Source organism: Hypomesus nipponensis, chromosome 6 (assembly GCF_054491055.1).
Source record: "Hypomesus nipponensis isolate SF chromosome 6, ASM5449105v1, whole genome shotgun sequence".
NCBI classification, from domain to species: Eukaryota; Metazoa; Chordata; class Actinopteri; order Osmeriformes; family Osmeridae; genus Hypomesus; species Hypomesus nipponensis.
In genome coordinates this window covers 1864691-1877848 of record NC_140366.1, presented here as the reverse complement: position 1 = coordinate 1877848, position 13158 = coordinate 1864691, and the positions used below count along the sequence as shown (strand labels likewise).

The window sequence follows — 13158 nt, the reverse complement described above, 5'->3', positions numbered from 1 at the left end:
TAAAACATTAGGATAGTGATTAAAGCAGAAAACACTAGAAATGTAAAAATAAGCTCAGTTCTCAATGCAGTTAAATGCAGTGCAGTTTTAATTTTGTCTCACAAATGTTTGTCTTATTCATACAAACTGTCTTTGTTCCAAATACTTTGGAGATGCTGCTCATTGTCAACAATGAGCAATCAAATTGCTCATTGTTACTTTCTGAAAGCAAGGCCTATAAATATACCGTGGCCTATAAACATGCACAGAGAATCCCAAACTCCACAAATATTTTGCAAATGCAAACACGGCATTCAAAACAACTTCTCAAACTATCTTCTCACCATCAAATGAATGGACATTTCTAAAAACCAAAATGAACACTGACGTAGGGCCTATAGGTAATGGAAAACACTGTGATGAGTGTTAAACACTAGGAACACTATATCAGTAGGCAGGGCAGGAGTTAGGGTGGAGGGGCCCCTCGGCTTGGGTCATTTTCGGGCCCTGTCACAAAATGATACATACACAAGCTATATGTATAAGAGCTACACGATTCTGGATAAATTGACAATAACACAGAGATCACGATTCTGAACAAACAACTAAACAGAATAACAATTTATGTTAATTTCTGAAGTCTATTTAAAATGTTTAATGAATCTGAATTATTTAAAAAACTTGGTTTGAATGAATGATTCAAATACTTCACTTGTTTTATGGATAATCAGCATTTTTGAACGAATATCCTGAATGAACGATTTAATGACAAATATAATGACAAAGTCATTATACCATGATATGGGTGAATACTCGATTCTGATTGGCTGCAGGGGTGTCCATTATCAGGTAATAATATACACCTACTAAGTAGTTCCAGTAAAACTGTCAATTCACCATTCGAAATGATTGCGCTGGTTATATAGTATCAGCCTGTACAGCAGTGGTTCCCAAGTGGGGTCGCATGGAATTGAAATGGGGTCGCCAATTATTTTGTTGTTGAATTGTATTGATAACAACTAGAGGGGGTACAATTTCTGGAGAAATTGTAGGGTGTGCTTGCTTGCTTCAGTTGCAGGTGGGTCCGTTTCCCCTTCTAGTGATATTTTTATATTTCAATCAAGCATTTAGCCTACTCATATTTAGTACTCATATTGCATAATTCATAAAGAACAGCCTTTGAAACAAGGAACCCCCTTTTATTTGAAACAAGCTACTGTAACAACATGGTCACTGGCAGTATTTCAGATGGAATTGCGATTCAAATAGTACCATCTGCTAACTGAAAATAAGACCCCCAAAACGTAAATAAGTTCGATATTAATTTAGGGGGACATGGCTAATTCAAAAGCAGTTTGCTAGAGGCAAGCTAGCTGCCGTTGCTATCCACACCACTGATTGTTTGAAAGCGCAGGAAATTAGAATGTGTCTTTTGTAAGGGATATAGACCCGACAGGGCGAACAGCACGAAGCGGAGGGGTTTTGTTTCGCCCTGAAGGGGCTTATTTCCCCGATAATGACCGGTGTTACAAGCCGACTGGTTTTCAAGACAACTGGTTTTCCCAGCTGTGCGTGCACCTATCAGTCCGCCTCTATCGCCAGATTCGTCACAAATTCACAAACATATTACTGGCGATTTTCAAGTCGGATCTCATATTTGCTGCGGCAAATATGAAAGTAGGCCAATAGGCTACGTGCGCACTACATTAGGCTACCATTTGCGACAAAATAAATGGAGACAAAATAAAACATTTGCAGGCTCGCATGAAGTGGGATTCGATCCCATTAGAGCAAAAATACGTGCGCACGTGAGTTCATTGACTTACACCGCGTGCTATACCAGCTCTGAAATGTGTACAATATGAATACGTACTTATCAACTACGTTGGCCTTCACAGGTAACATTTTGATTTGGCTACTTCTGAATCAACTGGTTCCCATAGACACTACCCGAATGTAGGCTACTAATCACGTATTTCGGGTTTGTTCCGAGGTAATAGCCGTATTCACCACGACATCAAAGCTCCTTCTGACACCACATATTAAAAATTCATACGAAGAACGTCGCTGCTAACCCAGACAATACGATCAAAATAAGCGTAACACATGGAAACATTTGTTTCCTATGCGATTTGTGTAGCCTATGGCTGAGTGTTTCTTCACTATATCTTTTGAAATCAATTCCAGATTCCAAATGAATTGATTTCAAAAGATACAGTGAAGAAACACTCAGCCATAGGCTACACAAATCGCATAGGAAACGAATGTTTCCATGTTGTTTCCTTATTTTGATCGTATTGTCTGGGTTAGCAGCGACGTTCTTCGTATGAATTTTTATTATGTGGTGTCAGAAGGAGCTTTGATGTCGTGGCGAATACGGCTATTGCCTCGGAACAAACCCAAAATACGTGATTGTAGCCTACATTTGGGTAATGTCTATGGGAACCAGTTGATTCAGAAGTAGCCAAATCAAAATGTTACCTGTGAAGGCCAACGTTGTTGACAAGTACGTAATCATATTGCTCACATTTCGGAGCTGGTATGGCACTCTGTGTAAGTCAACGGACTCACGTGAGCACGTATTTTTGCTCTAGTGGGTTCGAATCCCACTTCATGCGAGCCTGCAAATGTTTTATTTTGTCTCCATTTATTTTGTCGCAAATGGTAGCCTAATGTAGTGCGCACGTAGCCTATTGGCCTACTTTCATATTTGCTGCGGCAAATATGAGATCCGACCTGAAAATCGCCAGTAATATGTTTGTGAATTTGTGACGAATCTGGCGATAGAGGCAGACTGATAGGTGCACGCACAGCTGGGAAACCAGTTGTCTTGAAAACCAGTCGGCTTGTAACACCGGCGCTCTATAAATTATCCCGCTTATTACACGGCTACTTGCCAACAAAAATAACTTAACACAGTGTGTCTTTTTACAATGTATTTGTTACCATTCGTATTGTTGATCAGCAGAGAAATAGTTCGCCAAAGACGTTGAATTTCATAGACTTTGAACATTATTTAGGCTTCAAATCAGCTGACGTCGCTAAGCAACAGAGTACGCTGGGGTTGAAAAGTTACCGGACTATTTGCGGAGTGCTACGAAAGACGTGAATACGAGGCAAAAAGGCCACTTCCCTTGACAGCGGTCAAATATGCATAGCAACGGTCAAATATGAGAAATTGTTCACCGCAGAACGTTGGGAAGCCCCATTCAAGTGAATGGAGCATTCTACAGCATTAAGAACAGCCATGTAATAAGACATAATAAAGTTTAGCCATAGCTGTGGCATTGAAGACAGTACTGTAGCCTACTATTACTAGGGAGGACAAACGTTCTGCTCTCAATGTAATCACAACGCGTCAACAAATGCAAAATTGAACGTATTGCTCATTTTACATTGTGATAAAAAACACAATTGTGAGATTTAATGTACAATACAATGTACGCTGATATTATTAGTACATTTACTTTCGAAAACAGTAATCAATTTTCGTTTGATGACTGAGTCGTTAGCGTAATTAGCCTCTGTTGAACGACATATACGATAGCAGTCTGTGATACATCCGTTTTCAATCGTTAAAATAATAAACATGCCTCACATACCGATGAACCTTTTATGATTTATTATGACATTATATTACTAGTAAACAATTCATGGGTACAATTGTCCTTATATACCTGTAGTTTTAAACCAGTGTAGCTCACTGTAATGCTGTACGCGACGCGGTTTAGAGAAACAGAATTCTACTGCTGTTTAGGAGGCCAAACGGCAACAGTAAAATCTCGGCACTCCCCTTACAAAAATCAAAATTCCCAGATGAGTTTTTCAATTGGTGGATCAAGCTGTCACTCAAATTAGAGCCAATCCCTGTGCGAATACCATCCCGTATGTGGCACAGAAGTTTTCCCATTTTAAGAGGTCTGTAATTGGCTGAGAGTACTTTGAGCCATTGCCTACTAACCTGAACTTCAATGCCACAGCCTCGATTTGATGTCATTGTGTTCATGAAGGTCTCCTCTACAGGACTGTGAAAACCGCGAACATTTCCCAGCTGGGGGATTTTTTATAATCGAGCTTATGTCCTAGGAGTGCTTGTGATTTACTGAATTCTGACAGTAGCTACCTAGCTTGGAATGCCCACGACAGACTGAGGTTATACTGGCTTTGTTTTAGTTTTACAGTGCCTAAGTGGGATGACACGGTTGCGTTTTGAAGTTTTTGGTACATTGGGCTTCATATAAAATTTCTATTTTGAGTATACTTGTATCTTGCAAGGTTTGCTATAAAAAAAAAAGAAGTATGTTCGTACTCGAAAAAAGGCGCGTTTTTATATTCCCCTCAACTCCGCCATCTAGTGGTATTTTGTGAACTGATCTGCATTATCTTCTATCACCAGCACATAATATGACAATTATATATCACATAGATTAAACAACAAATTTAGCCAATCCTAAATTTAAGTAGGCTATTGTGTGAAAGGTGTTATGGAGGACATTTGGATTTGAATGAGTGACAGTGATCAGCTCGACGTGACTTTCACTGAGCGCATTAGTGAAAGTTTATTTTGGGGTTATTAGGTGGCTCTTAAAAGAGCCTTTGTTGCTTTTAGGCGGGAGTCTTTACAATATCTTCCTCAGACCTGAGTGGACATTCAACAGAAACATTTCATTTCCCCTGAAATTTAAGTGAACGCCGTCCATTAAATAACAATCATCCTTATGATGGATGTTGTTGTTTCGGATGCCAGACATGCCCCTATCAGCCAGGAAGGCGGCTATGCCGGCATTCACATGCCTTCGGGCCCGTTCAATCCCATACACACTGGTACCAGGTACATGGTTGCGATAGACCTGTCGCTGGATAATATCGGAAAATATGATCTTGGTACTGGGGTACTTTTGCATTAACCATTCAAGATCGTTCCTCATTTGGATCATCAGACAACACGACGTTTGAGAGGCCAGGTTGTTTCCGCCCAGATGTACGATCATTACATCGGGACCTGGACCCGGTCTTCCCTGGAGAAGAGGCAGGAGCTGCTCCCATCTCATACCTCTCTTCCCCATCCACTCAATCTGGCACAACAAGCCGAGGGTGGCTGTGTCCCGTGGCCTTGTGGCGGTCAGGTGGCGTTCAAGCCAGTAAATCAGCGAGCTGCCGATTATCCACACTCGTGGCTTTCGAAGGAGTTGGAGTTTGCTTTCCATAATAGTTGGTGAGTATAACTAGAGACAAATGCACTTGTATTTAAACCCCCTTCAATTTTTTTTGAAAGGACGAATAACTGCTTACTATTGGTCTGTCATAACACGGCGGGAACATGTTACAATTTACCACAGTGACAGGGGGGAGGGGCACAAGTGAGTGACAGGGGATATGATCTTATTGGGTATTAATCAGAGTAAACAAACCAATTATATCCAGCGAAGCACCCTCCCCCCCAGCAACACACACAAACACCCCAGCAACACATTGTAACTCATACAAAGATTAAGCCAATCAACACTTTGTTACTATCCACCCCTCCCTCCCTGTCAGTGAGCAGTTATTAGTTCAAATCTAATAATTCATTACTGACAGACAACAAGCAAGACAACATGAGTTGCAGCAAAGAGACAAAGAGTGAAGGTAGTATGGTGTTCAGGGAATGTGAGAGATTAGGTGTAGTGTTGCATAATTTATCAGGAGAGAAAGATAAGATTGATATCAAGTTGTTGACCAATAGGGTCTTGTTTGAGATTCACAGGTTTGTATCTTTGATGGATGTAGGTACAGTGATTCAAAGTGTAGTTGACATTTTGTGTTACAACTTTGTTTTAAATGTAGATGATCGCAGGGCTCTTGAGAGGTGGGTAAGTACATATATAAAGAGAGCGTTGTCAAGGAATCGTAGATCTGTACATAGAGAAAGGGTCTCTTTTGAAGAGAAATCAGTTAATTTTGGTCAATGGACACTGGCTGAGAGCCAGGAGCTAGTAGCTAGTATCGAACTGGAATGTGTCAGGGACGTAGACAAGGTTGTTGTGGATTTAGAAAGGGAACTGAACGAAAGGGATCAATTAGTGCAGGACTTTAAGGTTCTACTTAAAGAGAAAGATAGGATAGACAGTGATAGGAAAGAGAGAGGTTTGAAGCTGTATGAGGCTGAGGTCAAGATCAGCAGCTTGCAGTGTAAACTAGACAAGTGTAGTCAGAGGTTTTCAGATAACCAAAGCTCCAGATCCCTGGTTAAGAAGAAGTTGAAGAGGAGGGAAGATAGGCTAGCACTGAAGGAGCAGGAGGCTGAGAGCCTTAGGCTTCAGAACAGTGTGCTGGAAGTGGCCAAGGATGAGTTGGAAGAAAGGTTAGTCGGTCTGAGTCAGGGACTAGCACAAATGAAAATGGAGAAAAGGAGGGAGACTCTGCGTTCTAATTATTTAAAAAGAAAGACCGATCAGGTAAGTAGTAGAGCGTCTAGTTTAGTAGAGCAGGTTCAGAGTTTAAATGAGCAAGTGCAGTTTTGGAAAGGGGAACATTCTGCCGCACAGGAGGAACTACACAGGTTTATACAAGGGCAGGTCCCCACTTTTGAGCATGGTAGGTATTCAGATGTTGTTAGGGAGGTGTACATGGATCTGATTACAACTATGGGGGTGAGTTCCACCAAAGCATCTGAAGTTGTGAAAGTTGTGTTGCAGAAGCTTGGCAGGTCCAAGATAGGAAGGCTTCCTAGCCAGTCTTTTTGTAAATATATGGTGTTGGAAGCAAGACAGGTGTCGTTACAGCATCTGCAAAGTACTCTGTTGTCAGAGAATAACTTGACCCTTTGCACAGATGCAACAAGTAAGTTTGGACACAAATATGGCACTGCAGGCATCTTTTTAAAGGATGGCACTAGACTCCATTTAGGAGTTAGAGAATAGGCATCTGGTTCTGCCCAGTGCACGTTTGATACTGTGCGAGAGATGATTCATGATGTTGTTAGCAGTGGTGGTGAAGAACTCAGTGATTTTTGTGAGAAAGACATTTTCTCCAAAATTAAGAACCTAATGAGTGACAGGGCCAGCACAGAGAAGAGGTTCAATGAAATACTGGCTCAGTACAGAGCCAGTATCCTGCCTGACATAGTTGAGGACTTTGATCAGTGCAGTGAGGTAGAGAAAGCAAGACTCTGTGTGGTGAATGAGCTGTTCTGTGGTTTGCATCTCATTGATGGTCTGGCCCATCAAGCAAACACTGCCTTGTCTACCTGGGAAGACATGGTTTTTGGCAGTGCAGAGATTGGAAGCTCTAGGCACCCCGGTTTCCAGAAGACTTGTGGTGAAAGCGGAGCTGTACACCTTTTGAGAATAGTGTGTAAGCTCATTCAAGAGCGTGGCTGTGAAAAAAGTGGCAAACCGGTTCAATTTCGAACATTTTTGATGGACAGGAACGGAACGGATTTCGTTCCCCTTGCTCCTTTTAAGGGAAACAGGGCAAATGTCACCTTTTACAACTCAGCAGGTTTGTATTTTTTGAGTAAGGATATTTTGGATTTCTCTTGTGCCAATAGAAGTGAAAATAGGTTAGTAGAGGCTGTGTATGAGGATCTTAATGTTCCTCATTTCCTTGCAGGTTGTCGGGCCTTGGGGCTTGTAGGGAAGTTAGTTGTTGATCCTGTGTGGGAGGCACTTTCTAGGAAAGAAAATGTGCTGGTTATGAATGGCAGGTATCAGGAACTTGTCAGAAAGCTTAGAAAGTGGCAGGTGGATGGAGCTTCACTTCTTACAGAGGAAGTGACTCTCTTTGAGGACATAGCTGTCCATGATAGTCCTGTTTTAAAGTGTTTAACTAGAAAGACTGACATAGATTTTGATGGTTTGACAGTGCAGGCTGTTGAGATAGTTTTAGCCAGCCTGGTTAAGGTGTGTAGCAGCATGCTAGCGGACCACTTAGTGCATGGACGCTATGCAGATGTGTCTGAGGAACTGGTTGACCAACTTGCCTCAGCACCTAAAACCAATGTCAGTTGTGAACGTGACTTTGGGGTTTTTGATAGGCTTCTTCGAGAGAAAGCTAGGGCAAAGGTCAACACACTAGAGGGCATGATGCTTTTCAAGCAGAATCGGTCTTGGGAATGGCTGTCAGGATTAGATAGAGACAGGAAAGCACAGGTGTTATCAGTAGCTAGAGCATCAGTGCAAGAACAGAGAGCCATTTTCTGTGAGCGTGCTCAAGCCATTAGGGATGAGAGACTTAGGATTTTGCAGGCGTCTAGGGTCAAAGAGAGAGAGAGGGAAGTTAGGGATGTTGCCACAAAGCAAAAGCTGACATTGGAGATCAGTAAGTATGGGGGCTTGTGGACAACTTTAGATGAAATAGATGAGCAACTAGAGAGTTTAGGTGAGAGATCCAAACTGTTGGCTGTATCAGCACAGTTGAGGTTTAGACGGGTGGTACTGGGGATGAAAAATGAAAATGGTGTCTTCAATCTAAGTAAGGACAGGAGAAGATTGCCTTTAGAGACTCTCACTAGGAATCTTAGGAGTGTAGTTCAGGCACCTCTGGAGTTGGAGGACACTGAGGATAGGCTGTATGGGTGTGCATCATCACATGTCTTTGCAGAGGCAAAGGCTGAATTTATACGCCTTGCTGAGAAGCAGCAGGCACTTGTTCGGGATTCAGGTAGGAAGAGGGGGGGGCTCTCAAAGATCATAGTACCTGATATGCAGTCGGCAGACCAGCTCCTTGGTAAAATCATCAGACATGGGTTTGATGAGGATGGGACTAAAGTCTGGTACAGAGCCACAGTTATAGGGGAAAAGGAGGTCAATGGTAAGACCATTTCCCATGTAAGATATGATGGGGAAAAGAGACTGTGGTGGTTTGATTTATGGTCAGATTTTCAGGAGGGGTATGTGGAGTTGTTGTCTGTCAGTGCTGCAGACATGATAGGCAGGACAATAATGCACATGTACATAGATAGTGATGATGGGTTGGAGTGCTGGTATCCAGGTAGGGTAGTGAGCTGTAGCACAGGTAGTTTACTTGTTGTAGAGTATGAAGGTGAGGACGAAGAGGAGGGGGTTTACGAATGTCCTCTTTTAGATGATTATTTAAATCATGAAGTCAGATTTACATAGGTTGTAAAGCAAGACTGTTGAGCGGGATTTAAAAGCCAACAGTATAGAGTAGGGCCCTGGCAGTTAGACTGTTGAGCGGGATTTAAAAGCCAACAGTATAGAGTAGGGCCCTGGCAGTTAGACTGTTGAGCGGGATTTAAAAGCCAACAGTATAGAGTAGGGCACTGGCAGTTAGACTGTTGAGCGGGATTTAAAAGCCAACAGTATAGAGTAGGGCACTGGCAGTTAGACTGTTGAGCGGGATTTAAAAGCCAACAGTATAGAGTAGGGCACTGGCAGTTAGACTGTTGAGCGGGATTTAAAAGCCAACAGTATAGAGTAGGGCACTGGCAGTTAGACTGTTGAGCGGGATTTAAAAGCCAACAGTATAGAGTAGGGCACTGGCAGTTAGACTGTTGAGCGGGATTTAAAAGCCAACAGTATAGAGTAGGGCACTGGCAGTTAGACTGTTGAGCGGGATTTAAAAGCCAACAGTATAGAGTAGGGCACTGGCAGTTAGACTGTTGAGCGGGATTTAAAAGCCAACAGTATAGAGTAGGGCACTGGCAGTGAGAGTGTTGAGCGGGATTTAAAAGCCAACAGTATAGAGTAGGGCATTGGATTTTAGGTTGAAGATAGCTGTAAAATTATTTGTAACTATTGTGTATCTAATATAATCTTCTTCTTTCAGGTAAGATTTCTGATGTAAATAGTTTCTCTGCATATATTTTTTATCTCTTATAAGATGTTTATATAGCAAAATATTGTCAGTTTGACTCTAGTAAGGCTGTTGATCAGGTTTGAAAAGCCAGCAGTATATACAAGGCATTTACAGGATATGCACAAGGGCATTTGCAGAACAATGAAAACTATTCTGTCCCTAATATTTCTGTCTAATTTCAGGTATGAAGAGAAAATGAAACTGCAGCAGCACATCCAGTTTGCAGTGAGGTTGTATAGTAAAATGAAGTTTTCATAAATATGTATGTAGGTTGCTTACAATGTGCACTTATTGTTCTCTCTTTTTCAGATGAATGTGCCTTCAATTAGCTACACATTTTCCAGGAGCTTACTCGATCGCCTTTTTGCTAGGGGTCAGGGAATAATTTTCCAGTATCCCATATTGGCTAAAATGGGTTAACTGGTTTTTTGATTCCCTCTGGAAAATGAGTTAGGTTTCCTATTAAATATGCATATTAAACATTGTTGTTCTTGAAAAAATTGTTGTGTCATTATTATATTACGTGTATTGTTTCAATGGATAACTTAATTAAAATGACATTCATTTAAAGAAAGACAACAAAAAAGTAACTTAGAGGTCCTCATTTGGGAAAATGTTATTCTAAATCGACTGGACAATATAAGAGTACACACATGAGAAGAAACGCTTCCCCGCCCCATTCACTGCAATGAAAAGCTTCATGGAACTCCGACTCGGAATTTGAGCTTCAGGGACGCTTGACAAAAAATGACAACATTTGGCTTGTGGGACGTTTTAGAATTGTTTATGTGATGTGTTCCCATCGTATTTAAGACTTCATATTTTACAAACAAGAGCTTTGTTAATGTAGCTGTTTACATATCTCACTCGTACTGGTTAATCGGCCAACATGTTAAAGTAGGCTACATCCAAAGTCGCTGTCGTAAAACTAGCCTCTTTTTCACAAACAGCTGATTAACGGAAGTAGCTTCGAGGTAAAACTAAAAACCTTTAAAAACGCCTAATATTTGCAAATATTGTTGATATTATTGTGCACAGGTGTTTTAGTATCGTTAATATGTAATTTACTTACATAATTTCCCCAGGAATAACTAATAAAACGTATTTCAGGAAAAACGCTCAAACGGGTTTGTCCTCCCTATTATTACACACCAGTGGGTGAGCCGAGTCTGTGACTCTGAGGCTAACGTCAAAACAAGACGCGGTCTCACTCAAATTCCAAGTTTTACATAAATAACAAACTATGCTGACCCGCTGGCTGTCTTCGCAATCGCCATATCTTTAAAACACTGCTGTCCATTTAGATGTAGAATTGACCCTCGTACGAAATTAAGAAAATACTCACCAGACGCAGATCGACAGTTGACTGAGTGTCAACACTCGTTGACAACAATGTTGTTGCTGCCTCAATCGTCAATGGAGGCTGACGGGCTCTCACGTAGCAAACAAATCAACGCTTTTACAGCAACCTATATTAAAATCTCACCACCTGGCTGTTTTCACAATAGTCATATCGTCATAACATTTCCCTCTTTCTGTTTTTTCGTGTAAAATTGAACTTTAAAATTAGCTACGAAAATACTACTATGATGCTTTCTAGCACGGCTGCCACCTAAAAGACTACGCGGTCTCACGGGCGACCTGCACTCGCTCAAATTTCAAAGACTGTCACGACCTAAATCAAAAATCCGAGATCCCAGTCCCACTCGAAATCGCTTTTTCTACAAAGCCAAATGGTTGTGATTTTTTGGGGGTGGTATTTTTCACTCGTAATCCAAGCTCCAATTTGCGAGCTCGAAGGTCTCTATCACGTTGTATCCATGCGTCGTTGCTAACGTGTGGTGACGTGGTGACGTAGCTAGCACAGGTTACCCTTCGTCGACGAAAGGCACTTTGTCGCCACAAAAACGTTGTAACCTCCTAAACTGTGCAACGGAACGTAAATCCCAATACAACGCAACAATAAATAAAAACTAGAAAAGGCTGTTCCTGCGAAACAGCAGTGAGAACAGCGTCGGAAATACACCAGGGCAAAGGGCAAAACTGCCCCTAAGAAATATCATTTTGCCCCTGATATCACTAGGAGAGGGGCAAAAAAATGCCCCATAATTTCCTCTAATAATAATGATAATTTAATTAACTTGTCAAAAACATCGTGACCTGGTCCAGTTGCTATATAATGCTTTTGATTTTCACCTTGACTGATGTGCGTGTGCGTAAAGAACCGAATGTTCAAAAAAATGGAGCGCTTCTTAATCAGACCTGTGAGTGACTGCGAGTGTGAGGAGAACTGAGGAAGCAGTAAACAGTCTCCGTCACCATCTCAGGTTCCAAAGATGAAATTCACTCGCAGCGACCATCGAACAATGGAAGATAGATTGTCTTGGGGTGGACACGAATTTTTGCAAAGCATGTCGAACTTGTGGACAACGAGTTGTAAAAGTTATTGTCAATCCGGCACAGGCGAATTCTTCTGCTGAATCTAGTTGAGCGAAAACATTAAGAAATACGTGGCCTTTCGTCACCAGCGACCAAGCATCACGTCATCGCCTACGGTGAAAACTAGTAATAATTATTTGTTAATTATTTAGTTCGCTTTAGCTAGTTTAACGTTAGTAAGCTAACGTTAGCTACCTCTGATAGTGCGTTAGTCACAAAGGCTTGCTTGCTTGCTAGCTACCTTGGCTAACGTTAGACAGAGTGCAGTCAGTGAATGATTTCCCCCCCATCCTAACTGTCATCTTGTGGTTGACAACAAATCCTCTATTTGGGGAAAGTTGAGTGTGCAGTTGAAAAAAAGTTTTAAAATGAATGTAATAATAACAATTAATAACCACAGAGAAATAAGATAACATTGAATATGATGGTCTGATTTATGTTTTCTGTTAAAAGAAATCTAAGAAAACAATTTGAATCTGTAGACTACTACTTAATTGTCATATTGTTGCCATTTGATGAAAATTGCTCATACTGTAAGCCTAAATAAGCACATTTATAATCTTGAACAAAGGTTAAATGTCTTATTATTGCATTTAGTAGACGCTCTTATCCCGAGCGACTTACAGTAAGTACAGGGACATTCCCCTGAGGCAAGTATGGTGCAACGCCTTGCCCAAGGACACCAAATCATTTTGCACGGCTGGGAATTGAACTGGCAACCTTCTGATTACTAACCTGATTCCCTAACCGCTCAGCCACCTGACTCGCTCTGGATAAGAGCGTCTGCTTAATGACTAAATGTTGATTCAAAAAGTGCCCCCAATTTAAAAAAAATGCCCCTGGATTTCAGTCAGTGGGGGCAAAAATTGCCCCCTAAAAAATATGTAAATTTCCTACCCTGAATGAGGATAGCTGACCATGCTAAAAAAGCTGAACATT

General features: G+C 41.3%; 1 protein-coding gene and 1 long non-coding RNA gene across 5 annotated transcripts in view; one reads left to right on the top strand and one right to left on the bottom strand.

The window, feature by feature from the left end:
- LOC146286369 (macoilin) overlaps positions 1–12221 on the bottom strand; it is a 44607-nt gene extending 32386 nt beyond the window's left edge. Inside the window, exon 1 of one of the 3 annotated variants that reach the window (XM_084699707.1) lies at positions 11126–12221. The gene's annotated coding sequence lies outside the window, so the exon portion shown is untranslated. The remainder of the gene's footprint in view (positions 1–11125) is intronic. The other 2 variants (XM_084699709.1, XM_084699708.1) reach the window with 2 other exon arrangements.
- On the top strand, positions 2827–10280 carry LOC146286370 (uncharacterized). Of its 2 annotated transcripts, none has more exons than XR_014758551.1 (2): positions 2827–5194; positions 9963–10280. It is a non-coding gene; the product is annotated as an uncharacterized LOC146286370 (long non-coding RNA). The 2 variants fall into 2 exon arrangements; XR_014758550.1 differs by lacking the exon at positions 2827–5194 and adding an exon at positions 5449–5607.
- Positions 12222–13158: the final 937 nt, after the last annotated feature.